Source organism: Callithrix jacchus, chromosome 6, assembly GCF_049354715.1.
Source record: "Callithrix jacchus isolate 240 chromosome 6, calJac240_pri, whole genome shotgun sequence".
Taxonomy (NCBI): domain Eukaryota; kingdom Metazoa; phylum Chordata; class Mammalia; order Primates; family Cebidae; genus Callithrix; species Callithrix jacchus.
The window spans coordinates 124,392,079-124,417,578 of record NC_133507.1 but is presented as its reverse complement, the minus strand read 5'-3'; the positions used below and the strand labels follow the sequence as shown (position 1 = coordinate 124,417,578).

Below are 25,500 nucleotides of genomic sequence, written 5' to 3'. Positions count from 1 at the left end.
TTTGTTGCCTGGATGTCTACTGAATTACACATGAAATAAGACAGCAAGTGTGCTGTGAACAGTTATCACAATGGAACTTAGAAATAATAGACCTAACTTCTAACGAGTCAGACTGATGGATACATAATAAATATCTAAAATAAATAAAAACAAGTGTTTAAAAATCTTAACAGGGAGGCCATTATAGTGGCAGTCCCAGCACTTCAGGTTTCTATGTGAGAAAGCCAGAATGCAATAAAAATAGAACAAACAAAACTAGATTTTACCAATCAGAAATTTCCAATTAACCTTCAACTAAAATATAATCCTTTTAAAAACTACTTTTACAAAATATCTAAGACCAACTTATCAATGACAAAGTTCACAGTGCAGTAAGTAAATAACGTCTTACACTGGCACTAGTGGTGCCAAGTCTATTGGACATTCACACACTCACACAGGAAAAATCTTGATTGTTATCTTAAGCCATACACATAAATTGATTATAGATGATTGTAGTTCTGAATGCAAAAGCTAAAATTATGAGGCTCCTAGAAGAAAACATGAGAGACATATGTATTATAATGGCAAAACTTTTAAAAATAGATCTATAGATCAATATAGAGAAACCCAGGACCAGGTGTGATGGCTTATACCTGTAATTCAAGAACTTTGGGAGGATTCCTCAGAAGAATTGCTTGAGGCAAAAAACTCAAGACCAACCTGAGCAACGTAGTGAGAACTCATCTCTACAAAAAAAAAAAAAAAAAAAAAAAGTTAGCTGGGCAGGTGGAATGCTCTTGTGGTCCTACCTACCTGGGAGGCTGAGATAAAAGGGCTGCTTAATTCCAGAAGTTTGAGGCTACAGTCAGCTAAGACAATGTCAATGTACTTCATCAGGGTGACAGACTAAAACCCTATCTCATACATACATACATACATACATACATACATAATACATACTAAATTAATTGATAAAAATAACCAGAAAGTCATAAAAAAGAAAAAATGATGTGTGACTACATTCAATTTAATAAATTATAATTATCAAAATTAAGGAAATAAAAAAGAAAACTACACAGCAAAAAAAGACATTGCTATTCATATATATGTCTGGCCAAATACTTTTATCCAGAATGTACAGAGTATTTGCAAGTAAGAAAAAGACAATGCAACGTAACAAGGCAAGTCTTAAACCGATACTTGAGAAAAATTAGCTTCAGATGGCCAGTAAACATATAAAATGACATCAAATTTATTAGTTATCAAGGAAATACAAATTCTATCTCAATGCAGCTTAGTTACATAGCCACCAAAATAACTAAAATAAAAAAGGAAAACACACTAAATGTTTGACAAGATGTAGAACAAATGAAGCTCCATGCACTGCTGGTGGAAATGTAAATTGTAAAAACCAAATCAGAAAACCATTTGGCAGTAAATACTAAAGATGAACATATGCATGACCTATCATCTAGCACTTTTTTTATATCTCTAGTAACATAAATGGACTATCTTGGCACCAAAGACATGTATGAAAAAGGTTAAAAGCAAGAAGAGTATTCATAAATGTCCCAAACTAGACACAATCAAAATTTTATCAACATTAGAATTTGATATTGTACAATGGAATACAATAGAGCAATAAGTATAGATGGATTAGATTATGGATGAAAAAGAAGCAATGCCAGTAAGAATGTTGAGTGAAAGAAGCCAATCATAAAGAGTACATATTGGATGAGCCCATAAATAAACTTCATGAATAGACAAAACTACTTAATGGTTTTAGAAATAAGGGTAAGATTTGCACTTGGTGGATTAGCAGAACTACAAGAGGGCATCTAGTTTCCTCGTAATTCATGCTTCCTTTATTTTTACTTTCTTTTTTTTGTTCCTTCCTTCTTACTTTTCTTTATTCCTTTTTTTGTTTGTTTGTTTTTAGGTTTTTCCAACCACAGAGTTTATTAGTGAAGTGTCTCAACAATTCTCAGGGCAATAAAAACCAAGGCATCCCAACACTGCATAACTAGACCAGCGAGAAGTCCTCAGCTTGTACCTCTCCACATGGCAGCAGGTGGCAGTGTTGAGTCCTCTAGAGTCCAGTTTCTGGGCTTGTGTGGCCTCATTGATGAGTGAGCTCCATGACAGAGCCGCTGGAGACAGGACGATCGGCTGAGCGGGTCCTTTCATGTCCGATCCCCTTAGCATTCGGAGGGAGCCATGGGAACTGGAAAGGCAGTGCAGGCGTCAGCATGAACAGGGTTCTTAATGCTGTGCGGCCTCTGGGTGGCCTCAGCCACAGTGGGAAAGACTGTGTCGGTAACCCTGGGAACTCGAGGTGTCCCATGCTCACTTGGGAAAGCACTAATAACCTTCCCCATGGGGGAAACGATGCACAAACACAAGGCTCAGTCAGTCATTTCCGCAAAGAAATTTACAGTCATGAAAAGGGTAATCAATAAAGAGATCTCAGAAGCCGCTGCACAGAGACTACTGAGGGTGCAGAGACTATTGAGAGCCCCAAGGCAAGTGCAAAGCTCATTTGAAAAGAAACGTGGGGCGGCTGAGTGAGCTGCTCACTTCTTGGATCACGTGCGGCCAACATGTCCCAACTACTTTGGTCAAGCTGGCTCTTTGCCTCGAAGCAGAGGCTGCTGGGCTCTTCCGCCGCCTCCTCCTCTCCAGAGTCCTGCTTCTCCCTCTGGGCGTCGATCCACCTCTATGGTGCGATCATTTTCTTCGGCCCATGGGGCGGTGGGCCAATGAGAGCCTCAATGTCCTCATAGTTTATCACTTCCTTTTCCAGAAGGGCATTTGCCAGCTCCTGCAGCACCTTCTCGGTGTGTCTGTAGGCCTTGGCCACCAGCAGTCTTGCTTCATGATCCATCATCTGCTGCGGGCCTTGGCTGAAGGGGAGCTGCCAGATGCCCATGAGGCCCCCCTGTGTCTCAGGGAAGGAGATGAGCCCGATGCCAGGTACCATCCCAAACTGCTTCACCATGGAGTAGGCAATGCGGGTGACCTTCCTCAGGTCATCCTGTGCCCCGGAAGTGACCCGGTTGAAGGTCAGCGCTTCCCACGCCCGGCCCCCAAGGGCCATGCACATTCGCTCAAACAGCTGCTCCTTGGTTAAGAGGTGCTGGTCTCTGGGGAGCATCTGAGCAAAGCCCAGGGCGGCGTTTGTCTGAGGCGCTATGGAGACCTTCTTCACGGCCTCTGTGTGCTCCAGCGGTTGCCCACCAAGGCATGGCCCGACTCGTGAAATGCGACCACCTTCTGTTCTTCCTTAGACATGATCTTGCTCTTTTTGGCAGTCCCTGCAAGGACGCGCTCCGCGGCGTACTCGAAGCTGAGTGTGTGCACGGACGTGTGTCTCTCCCGTGACAAGTGCAGCGCAGCCTCATTGCAGATGTTGGCGATGTCAGCAACATCTGGATCCTAGAATCAGCTCTGCCAGACGCTACTAGTAAAAGGTGCTGGCCTGGGTCAGCTTCAGGCTCTTCAGGTGCTGCTCGAAAATCTCTTGTCTCTCCTGCAGCGTGGGAAGATCAATGAAGATGTGCCAGTCCAGTCGACCTGGCTTCATCAGAGCACAGACCAAAATGTTGGCTTGGTTCATGGACGCCAGGACGATGACATGGTCTGTGGTGCCCATTCCATCCATTTCCACCAGAAGCTGGTTGGGCGTCTGCTCCTCGGTGTTGGAGAAGCCGGACGTGGTGGTCAAGCGCTTCTTGCACACCGCGTCTATCTCATCGATGTAGACGATGCAGGGAGCCTGGGCTCGGGCTTCTTTGAAGAGGCTCCACACATGGGCAGCAACCAAGCCTTCCAACGACCTCCACGAACTCCGGGCCAGCCATTGCCAAGAAGGGCACCTGGGCCTCTGTGGCTACCACCTTGGCCAGCATGGTCTTCCCACAGGTAGGGGGCCCGAGCAGCAGCGCACGCTTTGGGACCTTGGCGCCAAGCTGGAGGAAGCGCTCTGGGCTCTGAGATAATCCACAAACTCTTGCATTCCAGCTTGGTTTCGTGCATTCCTGCCACATCTTTGAAGCTGACCCCTTTCCCCATCTTCCCATTCACAATTGTGAAACAAGCCATTTTAAGCTGATTAAAAGCACTGATCCACCTTCCCTTCTGGTCATTCCAGCCAGGTAGAAAATGTACCTTTCTTGAACTAAGGGCTGGTTATGTAGGTATGAGGCAGAATTTTGTAACATTTATCAAACCATATAATTATAACTTGTAATTTTAATATAAGTATAATATACTTTAATAGAATTTTAAAGACTAGCCCTAATACTCTTCTTAGCAATTAATAAGATACAAATTATAAATAAATATCTACAAGGATTTTATATTTCTTTTTTTTTCAATTCCAAGCCTTAACCAAGGATTTTATATTTCTAAGAAACTATACTAAATTTTCTATTTTTTCTTCCTTTTCTTCATATTTATTAAACCTTTTTTATTTCAATATTCATGTCAAAGACTTTGAAAATTATCCAGCTGGGTGCAGCTTATGCCTGTAATCTCAGCACTGTGGGAGGTAGAGGTGGGCAGATAACCTGATGTTGGGAGTTTGAGACCAGCCTGACCAATCTAGAGAAACGCTGTCTGGACTAAAAATACAAAAAATTAGCAGGGCATTGTGGTGCAAGCCTATAATCCCAGCTACTCTGGAAGCTGAGGCAGGAGAATTGCTTAAACCCAGGAGGCAAAGGTTGCAGTGAACCGAGATCATGCTATTGCACTCCAGCTGGGGCAACAAGAGCAAACTCTGTCTCAAAAAAAAAAAAAAAAGGATGAAAGTTATCCAATGAGAAGTGTACATGATCTTTATACGGAAGCCCATACTCTAAATGTATCACTCTTACAATATTAATTTATTAATTTTTCATGATAATTTTTGACATAATAGACTTAGAAGTTAGGTAAATTAAAATATACTTTCATTCCTCATAAAAGAATGATGTTAATGTTCTTGACAAAAGACTGGAGACTCAAGGAAGCATTTAGTTTCATAAAGGCATCAAAAGTAATGATAACAAAATTAATTGTCTATCAGGACAATAAGAGGTTTTCCAGAAATAAGGATATAATTTCTGTCAAAAATATTTAGATTTGAATAACTTCAATTTTATAGCATTTACCTTAGTATTAAAGGTAACAGTATGATTAATGATAGTCATTTTTTCTTTATTTTAAAAAGAAGCAGGGGAGGGCAAGATGGTGAACTAGATCAGCGAGGTAGAACAGCTCCCACCAAGGGACTGAGATGACAGGTATGAGGGAAAGTGTTGAGAGTGGACAGAAGGAAGACACAGAAGCTGGGCTTAAGGGGGAGAAAGCTGGGAACAATGCATAGGTGTACTATACATTAAGACTCATTTTTGTACCTCAACAGCTCCAAGAGAACGAGTGAGTTGAACTGGGAAGAAGCAACCCACTCTCGCTATAGGCCTCTGGAACCCCAGGAAGAGACCCCTTGATCACCAGGGACACTTGAGTTGGCAAGGAGAGCTACTGCCCCTTAGAGCTGCAACACCTACTTGGTAGGGATAGCAAGCCAGTTGATGTAGAGCCCAGAGGGTTTGAAGCAGAAGCATCTGTAGCAAAGTGTGGACTTGGACAACCATCCCCATAGGCTCAACTTGCTCTAGTAGGAGACTTTAGCAGCCCTGGTGAACTGTTAGATCAGATCTCTGCAGGGCAGTCTTGCCTATCAGATGGCACTGGTCTGACCTGAGCATCCCATGGTCTGCTGGCCTTTCCTGGGGCCCCAGCCTGGCCATGCCTGCTTGCAGAGCAGCCTTGGGTGTCCTTGGGGGCCCACACCATTGCTTTTGCACTGATGCACTATGCCCGAAAGGTGAAGAGCTCCAGTGAGATGGCCCCTATGACCACATACAAGCTTGTCTGTTTCTTCCCTATACTGCAACTTCCCTTGGGGCCATGGTAGCTTCCCACATCACTTTTCTGGTACATGTCTGTATGGGCAGGTTTTACTTTCATTGCCCACCAGCACAGGAGTACAGTCCACCCTCGTGCACTCCCTCACCAACCACCATTGCAGATTTAGCCTTGGCAGGCACAGAGCCAGCAAACCCACTCACACTAGCACCCTATCCTTGCACTAACACTACACAGAGAACAGCGGATCCTCCCCCTGAGTAATCACTCATACTTGTGGGGCACAGATTAGGCACCCAGATCTGTATCACCAGCACCTTGGCCCTGAGCAAACACTATCTCCAGCACAATGGCACACACAGTCTGCAGTAAACCCCCAAATGTGTTGCCTCCACGATTATAGTGAGTGCCTACAGCACGGCAGGCACCTCAGCACCCACTAGCACTCTGCTGAAGCTGCTGCACTTCACACCTGCACCCGATGCAGCAGCATATTCCAAACCTCCAGGAGCTAGAAAATAACATTGGGGTCCAATACAAGTCTCCTAGAGAGCACAAAGTCCAAGATTTTGGAGCTGAGGGCTAGCCCCCTAAAATCTTCCAGAAACATAACAAGTTGGCTGAATCCACATTCTACCACAATGAAATTCTAAAGGCCATCAAATACAATAAAATTTTGAAATGCCCATCCAAAGGTCAGCAACCTCAAAGACTAACTGTAGATAAACCCACAAAGATGAGAAAGTTTCAGTGCAAGAACCCTAAACACTCAAAAAGCTAGAGTGCTTTCTTTCCTCAAAATGACTGTGTCAGTTCTCCAGGAAGGGTTCTAAACCAAGCTACATGCATAGAAATGAAGATCATTGAGCTACAGGCATACATAGAAACATAATGCAAGGAAGCTAAAAATCATGACAAAACAGCAGGAGCTGACAAAGAAAATAGTCAGTATAAGAAAGAACATAACTGATGTGATAGAGCTTAAAAACTCATTGCAATAATTTTATAATGTAATCACAAGCATTAATAGCAAGTGATTACATTATAATATATGCAATATATTAATATAATACACCAAGTGGAGAAAAGAATCTCAGAGCTGAAAGACTAGCTTTCTGAAATGAGACGGACAACAATAGAGGGAAAAAAATTAAAAGGAACAAAAAAATCCAGGAAATAAAAGATTATGTTTAAAAAATGAATCTGAGGAGGGACTTAAGATGGCGTGGTGAGAACAACCCAGGATTGAAGCTCTCAGTGAATGCACGGAGGGTGAGTCAGGGCTGCATTTCCAGACGGATCTTTGTTGCCCACAGAACGGGGAAATTCCCAGGTATAAAAGAGACGTGGGACGCCAGGCAGATGTTTTGGCTGGTGCAGCTGGCAGCTGGTGCAGCTGGCGGCCGGCACTGTAGCATAGCGGTGCTCCACAGCGCTCCGCACAAAGCACACTGGTCCAGGTGCCCTGTTGAACCGGCAATCTAAGACTTGAGAGGGCTGAAATTGAGACTGAACGGGACTTGGACAGCGAGCCAGGCCAGGAGATTCCAGGGAAGCAGCGTTTGGGGTAGCGCAGTGGGACAAACAAAATGGTGATTCCAAACACTCCGGGTGCGGGCACAGCTGAACCCAGGACAGTGCAGCTCCGTGGGGGAGGGGCATCCGCCATTACCGAGGCAATCCGCTCCTACTGAGGTACACGCCCATTGCTGACGCAGCCTGCCATTGCCGAGGCAACCCGCCACAACAGAGAGACTCCGCCGCAGGGCGGAGACAGGAGCAGCACAGCAGAGCATGCAGCAACAGGGCAAACCTCACACCAGCAGGGCTGAGCCTCAGCAGGCAAATAGTGACTAGACTGCCTCCTAGCTGGGCAGGACAGCACAACGGACACTCACAAAGAAAGCCCCAACCCCCCGAGACAGAGCATCTGAGAAAAAAAGGGTTTTTTTTTATGAGTTCTGCTGCAGCAGAATTAAACGTAGCAGCCTAACAGCCCTGAATGAACAACAGAGCTCACAGCTCAGCACTTGAGCTCCTATAAAGTACAGACTGTCTCCTCAAGCAGCTCCCTGTCCCCTCTATATCCAAAAGACTGACATTTGGCAGGCATCATTCTGGGACAAAGATAGCAGAAAAAGAAACTGGTAGCATCCCTCACTGTTCCACAGCTGCTATAGGTGTACCCCAGACAAGCAGGGCCTGGAATGGACCTCAACAGTCGTACAGTGGAGGGGCTAGACTGGTAGAAGGAAAACCAAGTAACAGAAATACTTCATCATCAACAATCTGGGCATCCACTCAGAGACCCAATCGAAAAGTCAGCAACTACTCAGACGACAGGTGGATAAATCCACAAAGGTGGGAAGAAACCAGCGCAAAAAGGAGGAAAACACCCGAAACCAGAACACCTCGCCTCCTAGAAAGGACCAAAACTCCTCACCAGCAAGGGAACAAAGCTGGATGGAGAATGACTGTGACGAAATGACGGAATTAGACTTCAGAAAGTGGATAATGAGAAACTTTTGTGAGCTAAAAGAACATGTTTTAAATCAATGCAAAGAAACTAAGAACGTTGAAAAAAGATTTGAAAAAAGATTTGAGGAAATGATAACAAGAATGGATAACTTAGAGAGGAATATGAATGAATTAAAGGAGCTGAAAAACACAATACGAGAACTTCACGAAGCATGCACAAGTTTCAACAGCTTAATTGACCAAGCAGAAGAAAGAATATCAGAAGTCGAAGATCAACTCAATGAAATAAAATGAGAAACCAAGATCAGAGAAAAAAGCGCAAAAAGGAATGAACAAAGTCTCCAAGAAATGTGGGACTATGTGAAGAGACCTAACCTACGTTTGATAGGTGTACCAGAACATGACGAAGAGAATGAATCCAAGCTGGAAAATACTCTTCAGGACATTATCCAGGAAAATTTCCCCCACCTAGCAAGACAGGCCAACACTCAAATGCAGGAAATACAGAGAACACCACAAAGATATTCCACAAGAAGCACAACCCCAAGGCACATAATCGTCAGATTCAACAAGGTTGAAATAAAGGAGAAAATACTAACGGCAGCCAGAGAGAAAGGTCGGGTCACCCACAAAGGGAAGCCCATCAGACTCACAGCAGATCTCTTGGCAGAAACTCTACAAGCCAGAAGAGAGTGGGGGCCAATATTGAACATCCTTAAAGAAAAGAACTTTCAACCCAGAATTTCATATCCAGCCAAACTGAGCTTCAGAAGTGAAGGAAAAATAAAATCCTTTGCGAACAAGCAAGTACTCAGAGTTTGTCACCACCAGGCCTGCTTTACAAGAGCTCCTGAAAGAGGCACTGCATATAGAAAGGAACAACCAGTACCAGCCATTCCAAAATCACACTAAATGCTAAAGAGCATCAACATAATGAAGAATCTACATCAACTAACGGGCAAAACAGCCAGCTAGCATCAAAATGGCAGTATCAAATTCACACATAACAATATTAACCCTAAATGTAAATGGACTAAATGCACCAATCAAAAGACACAGACTGGCAAATTGGATAAAAATCCAAAACCCATCAGTGTGCTGTATCCAGGAAACCCATCTCACATGCAAGGATACACAAAGGCTCAAAATAAAGGGATGGAGGAAGATTTACCAAGCAAATGGAGAGCAAAAAAAAGCAGGAGTTGCAATTCTCATCTCTGATAAAATAGACTTTAAAGCAACAAAGATCAAAAGAGACAAAGAAGGCCATTACATAATGGTAAAAGGATCGACAAAACAAGAAGAGCTAACGATCCTAAACATATATGGACCCAATACAGGAGCACCCAGATACATAAGGCAAGTTCTTAATGACTTACAAAGAGACTTAGACTCACACACAATAATATTGGGAGATTTTAACACTCCACTGTCAATATTAGACAGATCAACCAGACAGAAAATTAACAAGGATATCCAGGGCTTGAACTCAGACCTGGAGCAAGCAAACCTGATAGATATTTACAGAACTCTCCACCCCAAATCCACAGAATATACATTCTTCACAGCATCACATCACACCTACTCTAAAATTGACAACATAATTGGAAGTAAAGCACTCCTCAGCAAATGCAAAACAACTGAAATCATAACAAACAGTCTCTCAGACCATAGTGCAATCAAGTTAGAACTCAGAATTCAGACACCAACCCAGAACTGCACAGCTTCATGGAAACTGAACAACTGGCTCTTGAATGTTGACTGGATAAACAATGAAATGAAGGCAGAAATAAAGAAGTTCTTCGAAACCAATGAGAACGAAGACACAACATGCCAGAATCTCTGGGACACATTTAAAGCAGTCTCTAGAGGAAAATATATAGCAATAAGTGCCCATATGAGGAGAATGGGAGAGATCCAAAATTGACACCCTATCGTCAAAATTGAAAGAGCCAGAGGAGCAAGATCAAAAAAACTCAAAACCCAGCAGAAGACAAGAAATAACTAAGATCAGAGCTGAACTGAAGGAGATAGAGACACGAAAAACCCTTCAAAAAATCAATAAATCCAAGAGCTGGTTTTTTGAAAAGATCAACAAAATAGACAGACCACTAGCCAGACTGATTAAAAAGAAAAGAGAGAACAACCAAATAGATGCAATAAAAAATGATAAAGGGGAAATCACCACAGATTCCACAGAAATTCAAACCATCATCAGAGAATATTACAAACAACTCTACGCACATAAACTAGTAAACCTGGAAGAAATGGATAAACTCCTGGACTCCTGTGTCCTCCCAAGCCTAAACCAGGAGGAAGCTGAAACTATGAATAGACCAATAACAAGGTCAGAAGTCGAGGCAGCAATTAAGAGCCTACCACACAAAAAAAGCCTGGATCCAGATGGGTTCACAACCGAATTATACCAGACACACAAAGAGGAGCTGGTACCATTCCTTCTGAAACTATTACAAATAATCCAAAAAGAGGGAATCCTTCCCAAATCATTTTATGAGACCAATATCATCCTGATACCAAAACCCAGCATAGACCCAACAAGAAAAGAAAACTTCAGGCCAATATCCATGATGAACATAGATGCAAAAATCTTCAATAAAATATTGGCAAGCCGACTACAACAGCAAATCAAAAAACTTATCCATCATGATCAAGTAGGATTTATCCCGGGGATGCAAGTCTGGTTCAACATACACAAGTCTATAAACGTAATTCACCACATAAACAGAACCAAAAACAAAAACCACATGATTATCTCAATTGACGCAGATAAGGCATTCGACAAAATTCAACAGCTCTTTATGCTAAAAACCCTCAATAAAACTTGGTATCGATGGAATGTATCTCAAAGTAATAAAAGCTATTTATGACAAACCAACAGCCAATATCATACTGAATGGGCAAAAACTGGAAGCATTCCCTTTGAAATCTGGCACTAGACAAGGATGCCCTCTTTCACCACTCCTATTCAATATAGGACGGGAAGTTCTAGCCACAGCAATCAGGCAAGAAAAAGAAATAAAGGGTATTCAAATAGGAAAGGTGGAAGCCAAATTGTTTCTATTTGCAGATGACATGATAGTATACCTAGAAGACCCCATTGCCTCAGCCCAAAAACTGCTGAAACTGATAAGCAACTTCAGCAAAGTCTCAGGATATAAAATCAACGTGCAAAAATCACAAGCATTCCTATATACCAATAACAGACTTAAAGAAAGCCAAATCAAGAACGAACTGCCATTCACAATTGCTACTAAAAGAATAAAATACCTAGGAATACAACTCACAAGGAACGTAAGGGACCTCTTCAAGGAAAACTACAAACCACCGCTTAACGAAATAAGAGAGGACACAAACAGATGGAGAAACATTCCATGTTCATGGTTAGGAAGAATTAATATCGTGAAAATGGCTATACTGCCCAAAGTAATTTACAGAATCAACGCTATCCCCATCAAGCTACCATTGACTTTCTTCACAGAACTGGAAAAAACCACCATGAACTTCATATGGAACCAAAAGAGAGCCCGCATAGCCAAGTGAATTCTAAGCAAAAAGAACACAGCGGGGGGCATCACACTACCGGATTTCAAACTATACTACAAGGCTACAGTAATCAAAACAGCATGGTACTGGTACCAAAACAGAGATATAGACCAATGGAACACAACAGAGGCATCGGAGGCAATACAACATGTCTATAACCATACAATCTTTGATAAACCTGACAGAAACAAGCAATGCGGAAAGGATTCCCTGTTTAATAAATGGTGTTGGGAAAACTGGCTAGCCATGTGCAGAAAGCAGAAACTGGACCCCTTCCTGACACCTTAAACTAAAATTAACTCCAGATGGATTAAAGACTTAAACATAAGACCTGGCACCATAAAAACCCTAGAAGAAAATCTAGGCAAAACCATTCAGGACATAGGAGTAGGCAAGGACTTCATGACCAAAACACCAAAAGCATTGTCAACAAAAGCCAAAATAGACAAATGGGACCTAAGGAAACTCCACAGCTTCTGCACGGCAAAAGAAACAGTCACTAGAGTGAATCAGCAACCAAGAGAATGGGAAAAAATCTTTGCAGTTTACCCATCTGACAAAGGGCTGATATCCAGAATTTACAAAGAACTCAAACAGATTTACAGAAAAAAAAACAAGCCCATTCAAAAATGGGCAAAGGATATGAACAGACACTTTTCAAAAGAAGACATATATGAGTCCAACAATTATATGAAAAAATGCTCATCATCACTGGTCATCAGAGAGATGCAAATCAAAACCACATTGAGATACCATCTCACGCCAGTTAGAATGGTGATCATTAAAAAATCTGGAGACAACAGATGCTGGAGAGGATGTGGAGAAAAAGGAACACTTTTACACTGTTGGTGGGAGTGTAAATTAGTTCAACCATTGTGGAAGACAGTGTGGCGATTCCTCAAGGCCTTAGAAATAGAAATTCCATTTAACCCAGCAATCCCATTACTGGGTATATATCCAAAGGACTATAAATTGTTCTACTATAAGGACACATGCACACGAATGTTCATTGCAGCACTGTTTACAATAGCAAAGACCTGGAATCAACCCAAATGCGTATTGGTGATAGACTGGATTGGGAAAATGTGGCACATATACACCATGGAATATTATGCAGCAATCAGAAATGATGAGTTCATGTCGTTTGTAGGGACATGGATGAATCTGGAGAACATCATTCTCAGCAAACTGACACAAGAACAGAAAATGAAATACTGCATATTCTCACTCATAGGTGGGTGATGAAAAATGAGAACACATGGACACATGGAGGGGAGTACTAAACACTGGGATCTATTGGGGGGAAAGGGGAGGGCCAGTGAGGGGGGAACTGGGGAGGGGATAGCCTGGGGAGAAATGCCAAATGTGGGTGAAGGGGAGAAAGGAAGCAAAACACACTGCCATGTGTGTACCTATGCAACTGTCATGCATATTCTGCACATGTACCCCAAAACCTAAAATGCAATAAAAAATTTCTAAAAAATGAATTTATTAAAAAAATGGGGAGAATTGAAACAATTTGGAAAACATATTTTAGGATATAAGCCATGAGAACTTTCCCAACCTAGCTAGAGGGCCAACATTCAAATTCAATAAATGCAGAAAAGCCCAGTAAGATGCACTGAAACAAGATTATCCCTAGGATGCATAATCATCAGATTCTTTGAAGCTGAAATAAAAGGAAACCTGTTAAAGGCAGTTGGAGAGAAAGGTCAGGTAACCTACTAAGGGACGCCCATCAAACTAAAACTGGACATTTCAACAGAAATCTTACAAGCTGAAAGAGATTGGGGACCAATATTCAGTATTCTTAAAGAAAAGAAATTCCAAACCAGAACTTTATATTCAGCAAAACTAAGATTCATAGGCAAAAAAAGAAAAAAAAAGAAATTCTTTTAAGACAAGTAAATGCCGAGGGAATTTATTACCACCAGACTTGCCTTACAAGAGCTCCTGAAAAAAGTACCTAATATGAAGAGAAGCTACTACAAAAACACACTGAAGTACGCAGATCAGTGACACTATAAAGCACCCACATAAACAAGACAGCAAAATAAACAGCCAACATCATGATGGCAGGATCAAAAATCATACATTTCAATACTGATCTTAAATGAAAATGGGCTAAATGCCCCAATTAAAAGACACATAGTGGCAAGATGGATAAGGAACCAAAACCCATTGGTATGCTGTGTTCAAGATACCCATCTCACACACAATGACACACGTAAGCTAAAAATAAAGGGATGAAGGAAAATCTACCAAGTAAATAAAAAGCCAAAGAAAAAAAAGCAAAGGTTAATTCTAGTTTCTGAGAAAACAGATTTTAAACCACCAAAGATGAAAAAAAAAAAAGAAGAACATTATATACTTGTAGAAGAGTCAATTCAATAAGGATATCTAACTATCCTAAATATATATGCACCCAACACAGAAGCATCCAGATTCATAAAGCAAGTTCTTTTTCTTTTTTTTTTGAGATGGAGTTTCACCCTTGTTACCCAGGCTGGAGTGCAATGGCACGATCTCAGCTCACTGCAACCTCCACCTCCCAAGTTTAAGAGATTCTCCTGCCTCAGCCTCCTGAGTAGCTGAGATTACAGGCATGTGCCATCACCCTTGGCTAATTTTATATTTTTACTTGAGACGGTGTTTCTTCATGTTGATCAGGCTGGTCTCGAACTCCTGACCTCAGGTGATCTGGCCACCTTGGCCTCCCAAAGAGGTGGGATTACAGGTGTGAGCCACCACACCTGGCCCAGCAAGTTCTTAAAGACCTTCCAAGAGACTTAGACTTCTACACAGTAATAGAAGGGGGCTTTGATACCATACTGACAATATGAGATCATTGAGACAGAAAATGAAAAAAGATATTCAGGACTTAAACTCAGCACTGGATCACATGGACCTGATTGATATCTACAGAACTGTACACCACAAACAAACAAAATAGAAATTATTCTCAGAGCCACATGTTATATCCTGTAAAATTAATGACATAATCAAAAGAAAGACACTCCTCAGAAAATGCAAAGAACTGAAATTGTAACAATCTCTTGAATCACAGCACAACCAACCTAAAAATCAAGATTAAGAAATCCACTCAAAACTATATAATTACATGAAAATTGCATAATCTGTTCCTGAAAGACTTTTGGGCAAATAATAAAATTCAGGGAAGTCAAGACGTTTTTTGAAACTAATAAGAACAAAGATAAAACATACCAGAGTCTCTAAGATACAGCTAAGGCAGTGCTACAATGAAAATTTATAACACTATATGTCAACATCAAAAAGAAAGATCTCAATTAACAGTCTAACATCACAACTAAAATAATGAGAGAACCAACAGCACATCCCAAAGTTAGCAGAAAATGAAAAGTAAATTAGAGCTGAACTGAAGAAATCTGTGACATGATAAAACATTCAAAAGATCAAGAAATCCAGGAGGTGGTTTTTAAAAAAAATTAATAAAGTAGACCATGAGCTAGCCAAATAAAGTAAAAAAGAGAGAAGATTAAAATAAACACAATAGAAAATGAAAAGGGGGATATTATCACAGATTCCACAGAAATATAATCAACCATTAGAGAATATTATGTATGCCTCTATGCATATAAACTTGAAAATCTAGAGGAAATGGATAAATTCCTGGACACATACACCCTTCCCCGATTGAACCAGGAATAAATTCAAAGCTTGAACAAACAAACAATGAGTTCTGAAATTGAGTAATACCTTACCAACCAAAAAGCACCACAGGACAACACAAATTCACAGCTGAATTCTACCAGAGTACAAATAACAGCTAGTTCCATTACTGCTTAAACTCTTCCAAAAACTTGAGAAGGGACTGCTCCCTGACACAGTCTCTGAAGCCAGCATCATCCTCTTACCAAAACCTGGCAAAGACAGAACAAAAGAAGAAAACTTCAGGCTGATATTTTTGAAGAACATTAATGTAAAAACCTCAACCTTAACAAAATACTGGCAAACTAAATCCAGCAGCACATCAAAAAGTTTATCCACCACAATCAAGTAGCATTTATCCCCAGGATGCAAGGTTAGTTTAACATATGGAAATCAATAAATGTGATTTATCATATAAACAGAACTAAAGACAAAAACAACATTATTATCCAAATAGAGCGGACAAGGCCTTCAATAAAATTCAACAACCCTTCATAATTAAAGCTCTCAATAAACTAGATATTGAAGGAACATACCTCAAAATAATAACAGCCATATACAACAAATTCATAGCCAATATCATACTGAATTGGCAAAAGTGGGAAGGATTCCCTTTGAAAACTGGTACAAGACAAGGATGCCTTCTCTCACCACTCCTATTCAACATAGTATTGGAAGTCCTGGTCAGGGCAATCAGGCAAGAGAAAAAAATAATGGGCATGCAAATAGAAAGACAGGAAGTCAAACTATCCCTGTTTGCAGATAACATTATCTTATGCTTAACAAATCCCATATTCTCACCCCAAAAGCTTCTGAAGCTGACCACAACTTCAGTAAAGTCTCAGGATACAAAATCACTCTGTGAAAATAACATTGCCACATACCAACAACAGTCAAGCTGAGAGCCAAATAAAGAACACAATTCCACTCAGAACTGCCACACACAAAAAAAATTATTTCCAGGAATACAGCTAACTAGGAATTTGAAAGATCTGTACAAGAAGAAATATAAAATGCTGCTTAAAAAATTAGACAACACAAACAAATGGAAAAACATTCCATGCTTAATATAGGAAAAAAATCAATATTGTAAAAATGGCCATACTGCCCAAAACAATTTATAGATTCAATGCTATTCCTGTTAAACTACCAATGACATGCTTAACAGAACCAGAAAAAAACTATTTTAAAATTCAGATAGATCCAAAAAATATCCTGAACACCCAAGGCTATCTCAAGCAAAAGAACAAAGCTAAAGGCATCATGCTACCTAACTGCGAACTAGAGTACAAGGCTACAATAACCAAAACAGCATGGTACTGAAACAAAAACAGATACATACACCAATGGAACAGAATAGAAAACTTAGAAATAAGGCTGCACACCTGCAACTATACAATTATCTGATTTTGGACAAACCTGATAAAAGTAAACAATGGATGCCACTGCACTCCAGTCTGGGCAACACAGCAAGACTGTTGCCCATTAAAAAAAAAAAACACAAGCAAAGCAATAGGGAAAACATCCTGTATTTAATAAATGTTACTGAGATAACTGGCTAGCCATTTACAGAAGATTGAAACTGGACCCCTTTCTTACATCATACACAAAAATTAAGATGCATAGAACACTTAAATGTAAAACCCAAAACTATAAAAGCCCAGAAGACAACATAACCAATACCATTCTGGACATAGAAATGGGCCAAGAATTCATGACAAAGATGCCAAAACCAATTGCAACAAAAGCAAAAATTGGCAAATGGGATTTAATTAAACTAAAGGGCTTCTGAACAGAAAAGAAAAATGTCAACAGAGTGAAAAGACAACCTACTGAATGGGAGAAAACTGTTGCAAACTATAGACCCGGCAAAGGTCTAATATCCAGCATCTATAAGGAACTTAACAAATTTACAAAACAAAAATCAAAACCAAAAAACACAAAGTAGGCAAATGACATGAACAGACACTTTTCAAAAGAAAACATTCATGCAACCAAAAATCATATTTCAAATGTTCAACATAACTGATCATTACAGAAATGCTAATCAAAACCACAATGAGATACCATCTCACACCAGTCAGAATGGCTATTATCAAAGGTCAAAGAGTAACAAATGCTGACAAGGTTGCAGAGAAAAAGAACTCTTATACACTGTTGGTGGGGGTGGAAATTAGTTCAGCTATCGTGGAAAACAGTGTGGTGATTCCTCAAAGAACTAAAAACAAATACCATTTGACCCAGTTTATTACTGGGTATATACCTGAAGGAATATAAGTTATTCTATTATAAAGACAAACACGTGTATGTTCACTGCAGCACTATTCACAATTGGAAAGACATGGAGTTAACCTAAATGCCCATCATCCCACTATGCATGTTACACCTTTTACAATTGTCACACAGTTCCTAAATATTCAGTTTCTTTTTTCCCATATCTTTCTGTTTGAGAATGGTCTATTGACATATCTTCAAGGTTATTGATTCTGTTCTTGACCATGTCCAGTTTTCCAGTGAACTTACTAAAAACATTCTTAGGCCCAACATGGTGGCTCACACCCGTAATCTCAACACTTTGGGAAGCCAAGGTGGACAGATCACCTGAGATCAGGACATTGAGACCAGCCAACATGGCAAAATCTGATCTCTACTAAAAATACAAAAAATAGTGGGGCATGGTGGTGCAAGCCTGCAGTTTCAGCTAATAAGGAGGCTGCGGCAGAAGAATGACTTGAACCTGGGAGAAAGAGGCTGCAGTGAGCCGAGATCAGGCCACTGCACTCCAACCTGGGCAACAAAGCAAGACTCCATCTCCAAAGGAAAAAAAATCTTCATTTCTGTTATGATGTCTTCAATTGTAGCATTTTTTAAATTAGAATCTCTTTCTGCTTACATTTCTCATACGCTGTTTTGCATCTTGCTCACTTCTCCAGTAGACCTTTCACATAGAATTATACTTAAATTCCTGGTCTGGTAATTCTCAAACTTCTGCCACATGAGTCTGTTTTTAGTGCCACCTTTGTCTCTTTGGATTGCCTTTTTAATTGTCTTTTAGCATGTCTTGTCATTTTTCTTTGAAATCTAGATGTAATACATCAGGTAACAGGAACTGAGCTAGATTGGCTTTCACTGTGAGGTTTTGTGTTTATCTGGCTAGGGGTCAGGTTGTGTTTGTTCTCTGCATTAGCTGTAAGTGTTACGGGATATAATTTCCTCTTCTGTTTTTGTTTTTATCTCCTCTGCTGTAAACACTCATAGGCTTTTTAGAAAAAGTTACGCAGCCATTTCTTTACCAAAAACGTAGGAGGTAGGATCCCAAATTCTTATTTTCAGGTGGTCCAGTGGATGCCATACTTGAGAGTTAAAGTAACTACAATTGGATGTTTTCTATAAAAATATAATAAAAATGGATCCAAGATGGCCAATCGCTAACATCCCGGGATTGCAGCTCTCAGGGAAGGCGCGGAGAACTAGAGGACGCCACACTTTCAGACAAATTCTGGTCGCTCATGGAGCAGGAGAACCCCCAGTGGAGGGAACACAAGGGTGGCCAGCGCGACTCTCCTGGCCGGTGCAGCGGTTCCGCCGGCACCTTGGCGCGGCAGCTCTCGGAGCAAAGAAAACAGGTTCGGAGGACCTGCACGGGTCCCCAGCAGGACACCAGAGCCCGGCGCAGCCGCTGTGACGGCACCTCGGCGCGGGTGCGCTCGGCGCAGAGTAAACAGGACTGGTTTCCCTTCTGACCGAGGTTTGGAGCCCCGGGAAGGCAGAGTCGCCTACTACCGACACAAGAAGGAAGCCCGACAGGAGAATCCTGGGCAGAAAAGCACCATCAGTTTTAACGCCGCTGCTCTGGCCCTGGGAACTAACAACCTGGACGCCCACTCAAGAGACCTAATCTGAAAGTTGGTAATTTCAAAGAGACAGGAGGATAAATTTACAATGACAGGAAGAAACCAGCGTAAAAAAGCTGAGAATACTCAGAGTCAGAACGCCTCTCCCTCTAAAGATGATCACAGTTCCACATCAACAATGGAACAAGGCTTGATGGAGAACGAGCGCATCCCAATGACAGAATCACTCTTCAAGGAATGGATAATAACAAACTTCGGTGAGCTAAAAGACCATGTTGTAGCCCAACGTAAAGAAACTAGGAACTTTGAAAAAAGGTTTGATGAAATCCTATTGAGAATAGACAACTTAGAGTGGAATATGAGTGAATTAATGGAACTAAAGAATACAATACAGGAACTCCGAGAAGTATGCACAGGTTTAAACACTCGAATTGTTCAAGCAGAAGAAGGGATATCAGAGGTCAAAGTCCAACTTAATGAAATAAAACGTGAAGAAAAGATTAGAGAAAAAAGGATAAAAAGGAATGAGCAAAGTCTCCAAGAAATGTGGGACTATGTGAAAAGACCAAATTTACGTTTGATAGGTGTACCTGAATGCGACGGAGAGAATGAATCCAAGCTGGAAAATACCCTTCAGGATATTATTCAGGAAAATTTTCCTAAACTAGCAAAGCAGGTCAACATTCAACCCCAGGTAATACAGAGAACACCACAAAGATATTCCTCAAGAAGAGCAACCCCAAGGCACATAATGGTTAGATTCACCAGGGTTGAAACGAAGGAGAAAATACTAAGGGCAGCCAGAGAGAAAGGTCATGTTACCCACAAAGGCAAGCTTATCAGACTTACAGCAGATCTCTCAGCAGAAACTCTACAAGCCAGAAGAGAGTGGGGGCCAATATTCAACATTCTCAAAGAACAGAACCTTCAGCCCAGAATTTCATATCCAGCCAAACTAAGCTTCACAACTGAAGGAAAAATAAAATCTTTTATGAACAAGCAAGAACTCAGAGATTTTATTACCACCAGGCCTGCTTTACAAGAGCTTCTGAAAGAAGCATTACACACAGAAAGAAACAACCAGTATTAGCCTTTCTAAAAATACACCAAAAAGTAAAGAGCACCAACATAAAGAAGAATTTACACCAACGAATGGATAAAACAGCCAGTCAACATCAAATGGCAGTAACCCTAAATTTAAATTGACTAAATCCCTCAATCAAAAGACACAGCCAAAACCCAATGGCATGTTACATCCAGACCTGTTTCACATGCAAGGATACACAAAGACTCAAAACAAAGGGATGGAGAAAGATTTACCAACCAAATGGAGAGCAAAAATAAATAATAAATAAATAAAAAGCAGGAGTTGCAATTCTCGTATCGGAGAAAATAGATTTTAAAGCAACAAAGATATAGTGGTAAAAGGATCAATGCAACAACAAGAGCTAACGATCCTAACACCCAGATACGAGACTTAGATTCAATGAGACAGAAAATTAATAAGGGTATCAAGTACTCGAACTCAGATCCGGAACAAGTAAACTTAATAAATATTCATAGAGCTCTCCACTTCAAATACACAAAATATACATTCTTGTCAATACCACATCACACCCACCCATAAGTTTAAATGAAACATTGATTGGCCATTATTAATACTCAATTTTTTTCAAAATAAAGCAATATTTCCATTTACTCTCCCTCTTTCTCTTCCTCTTTCTTCCTCTCCTTTACTTATTTTTTTTTTCTTTCCTTCTCTCAAAAAAAAAGAAATCAACTTGTAAACCTCTAGATCCAGGTCGGCAATGTCTCTCTCATTGCTTGATTTCCTTCCTTCCCTTCCCTCCCTCCCTCCCTCCCCGCTTCCTCCCTTCCTTCCTTCCTTCATCACTTCCTTCCTCCCTACTGTCCTTCTTCCCTCCCTTCCTGCCTTCCTGGTGCCAGGAGATAGGACTCAACTGGCCTGTGCTCCCTTCCAGTGAGCCCAGAGATGAATCTTACCCCATGGACACCCAGCACTCCTTCATCAGGTACTGGAATTGGGGCTCTTGAGACATGCGCTGGCCCTACCACATTCAAGTCAGTGTCCACACATGGGACTGATTCTATGACTGCTGCCCTGTGCCTGTGGAAGCTGAGGGGGAGGGGTCCAGGCCTTGGTCGCTGGCCCGGGAGCCAGTCAGTGAGCCAGAGACAGTGAGGGATGTCAGAACCTTCTTGGAGGACATCTTGGGGCTTTCTCTGATTTGTATGTATTTTCTCATTCATGAATGTAGGAACATTGGCTAAGAGGTGTTCGTCGTGGCCATATTAATTTTAGTTCTGGCAGGGGCAGTTCCAGCAGTTCCATGTGTTTTCTTTCAAGAAATGTTTATTTAGATCTTCTGTTCATTTTTAAATCAGATTCTTTTCTGTTTTCTGGACTTCTTTTGGTATTGAATTGTTTGAGCTTCTTATAAATTCAGCTTTTGAATTCCTTGCGCGGTGGGGAGTTTGCAAATAGTGTGTCCCATTCTGTATGTCCTCTCTTTTCTGTTGTTTCTTTTGCCATGCTAAAAGCTTTGTAGGATAATAGAATTACATTTATTTTTGCTTTGGTCACCTGTGCTTTTGAGGTCTTATACCAAAAACCTTTGCCTACAGCACAGTCCTTGAGAGTTTCAGGTCTTCAGTGTAATTATTTAATCCATTTGATTTTCATCTATAGTGAGAGATACAAGTCTAGTCTCATGAAGTTAGTTTTTTCAGGACCATTGCTGGAAGAGACTGCCCTTTTCCTATTGTATGTATTTTCTTGAAGTCAGGTAGTGTGGTAACTCCAGCTGTGTATCATTTTGGTTCAGAATTGCTTTGACTATTCAGGATCTTTTGTGGCTCCATAGAAATTTTAGGATTTTTTTTCTATTTCTGTGAAGATCATTGGTATTCTGATAAAAATTGCATTGAATCTGCTCATTGCTTTCACTACTTTGACATATTAACAATCTTAATTTTGCCAGTCTGTAAGCATGAATGGGGTTTTATTTTCATGTGTCTTTTTCCATTTCTTTTTTCAGGGTTTTATAGATTTCCTTACATACATGTTTCACATCTTTGGCTAAATGGACTCCTAGGTGTTTTATATTGATTGCAGTTATTATGATTGAGATTGCATTCCAGTTGGTTTCATTCTCTTGTTTACACATGAGTGGCAAAGACCTTTGCATTAATTACTTTGTTGTATTGTTTTCTCCTTGGAGATAATTGATTTATTTTTACTCTATTTTTTATTATACTTTAAGTTCTGGGGTACTTGTGCAGAATGTGCAGGTTTGTTACGTAGGTATACACATGCCATGGTGGTTTGCTGCACTCATCAACCCATCATATACATTAGGTATTTCTCCTAATGCTATCCCTCACCTAGCCCCACACTCTCCAACAGGCGATTTTTGCTTTTCTTTAGAGAATAACACTAGAAATGACCTGTATTAAGCCTTGACCGAGTATGTTGGTAACTGACATAATGAGATTTGTGTTTGAGAGATTAGATGCTTCACTAAGTATAATGAACAAATAAGGGTAACTTTCTTTTCTTTCTGAAATTTTAAAAAACTATTCCCTCACTCAGTTCTTTCTTCTGATTTCACATTTCATTGAAAGGCTGTGGTCTCAGTGTTATGAGGAGCACCTGGTCTGAAGCAGCTGCTGCTCATGGAACAGGCAGATCTCTGCACAGGAGCCCTCATTTCTAGAGGGAAACTTTGTCATTAGAAAAATGCCTAATGCTCAAACCAGGGGCTACTTAGGCTTTCTCAGACTTGGATTTTCTGAGATTTTGTAATTAAATTGAAGAAGTAGTTACTTTGGGTTTAAACTAGGAAATCACATCTTCTTATTTGTATCTGATGCAATTTCTGTAACTGTGTCATTAAATTTATACCCCCTTTCTTTTCCACAACCCCTAGAGCCCAGAGATCAAACACAATCATTTTGAAAAACAACACCCTCATCCCTCACATTTATCTCTATTAATTGTCAACAGATAAAGCTGGTGACTACCCGCTATGTTACTAACTTACATTAATATGAAGTTTTTGCTTTTACAGTTTCCCTGGATGCTGCACATAGAGCTTTACAGTTTCTGAAATGGCTCAGATAATTCCTCGTCCGAAGTTGAGGAAAATGAGCAAAGTATGCATGAGGAAGTTGGAGGGTCCCCACGAAGAAAAAAACAAGGTGCCTTACAAAAATCGATGCACGAAGTGTCATCATATACAGTGGGCAGTGCATGTGGGCCACTGCTGTTTCTTCACTAAGGACAGGTAGGGACGGTCTCTGGAGTCAGTGCTTGCTCACTCTGCCCAGCCAGAAGCCTATTCCCTGCTCTCTCTGCCTCTCTTATCATCAACACTTCACCTTTACGGTGCAGAAAACTTTGGCCTTGTTCTTTGACCTCATTTTATTCTGAAATTTTTATTTATTTATTTTGAAAGAGTCTTGCTCTGTCACACAGGCTGGATCTTGGCTCACTGCAACCTTCAACTCCAGGGTTTCAGCATTTCTTGTGCCTCAGCTGGGATTACAGGTATGTGCCAACATGCCTGGCTAATTTTTGTATTTTTAGTATAAACAGGGTTTCACCATGTTGGCCAGGCTGGTCTTGAACTCCTGATTTCAAGTGATCAGCCTGTGGTGGTCCCCCAAAGTGTTGGGATTACAGGCACGTGCCATAACGTCTGGCTTCGTTCTGAATTTTTAAAGCTTGATGTAACTGCTTTTACCTCTTCAATTTGAAAAAGTTGTTTTAGAAATTGAAATAATTCTTGTTACATTTTTCTTAGATTTTTAAAAATGTTAGTCACCTGCTTTATTTGTAGACAATGCATAGAGATAAAATGTGAGGGATTAAAACTTATCCTGTTTGCTTAATCTCTGGGTTCGAGGGAATGTGGAAAAGGAAAGTAGCATAAATTGAATGACACAGTTACAGAAGAATTAGACCTAAATGATGAGATCCTGGAGTATGAATGCTTTAGAGGAGAATAGACCAAGGTTAAGTATTTACAAATGGATATTTTTAATTCCTTTTGTTTTTTAACTTAGATTTCTATTAAATAGAAATATTATTCTTTATCTAAAAATAGAATAGATTTTATTCCTTTTCTACTACTGCTGTTCCAGCTATAGTACCATGAGGGAGATCTTTGCTAACTAGAGTGAAAATACTGCAGCTGCTTCTAAAAGTTGTTTAAGATAATTTCTTACAACAGCCTTGGACAGGTAGGTGGCAGGGGTGAATAATACTGTAAGGGGATGAAATAAATATCAAAGGCAAACTAATGGATAAAGAAATCCAACCTTAAAAATAGTTTCAGAAAATATAGTTGTCCACTAAAATTTTCAAATTTCCTTTTTACTTATATAGGAATATGATAAATTAATATAGGAATATGATAAATTAGAGATTATATTTCTAGCACCTATAGTTTTAAAAGCATATTCATTATGCAGTGTGCCAAAGCAGTATTTACCATCCCCAATCCAAGGTCAAAAATGCATAAAGGAAAGTACATCACAAAATGCAATCAGAATTAGCTATTTGAAAAAGCCACTTTGCAGACATCTGAGCATTTCTGAAACCTGATTATGAAATCTAGGATTATGTCCAACTTTCTACATTTATTAGATTCACTATATTAGACTTTGACAATCTGTCATAGTATTATATCTAATATAGTAGTATGTCTAATCTATAGTAGTATATCTAATAATGGCAACAAGGGTTGCCATTATTAGAGTATCGTTGCCAGAATTTACCTAGATTTGTCCAAACTGTAGAAATGGCTCACTGAGGCCAGGGATGATCTGACCCAGTACCAACGAATGTACTTTTGTTTTTATTTGCTTTTTTTTTTGAGACAGAGTTTCACTTTTGTTCCCCAGGCTGGTATGCAATGGCATAATCTCGGCTCACCCAGGTTCAAGCAATTATCCTGCCTAAGCCTCTCGAGTAGCTGGGATTACAGGCATGTGC

At 40.3% G+C, this 25,500-nt stretch overlaps 1 pseudogene; it reads right to left on the bottom strand.

Annotated features, from left to right (window-relative positions):
• Positions 1-2,300: 2,300 nt before the first annotated feature.
• Positions 2,301-4,310, bottom strand: LOC144576700 (mitochondrial inner membrane m-AAA protease component paraplegin pseudogene; annotated as a pseudogene).
• Positions 4,311-25,500: the final 21,190 nt, after the last annotated feature.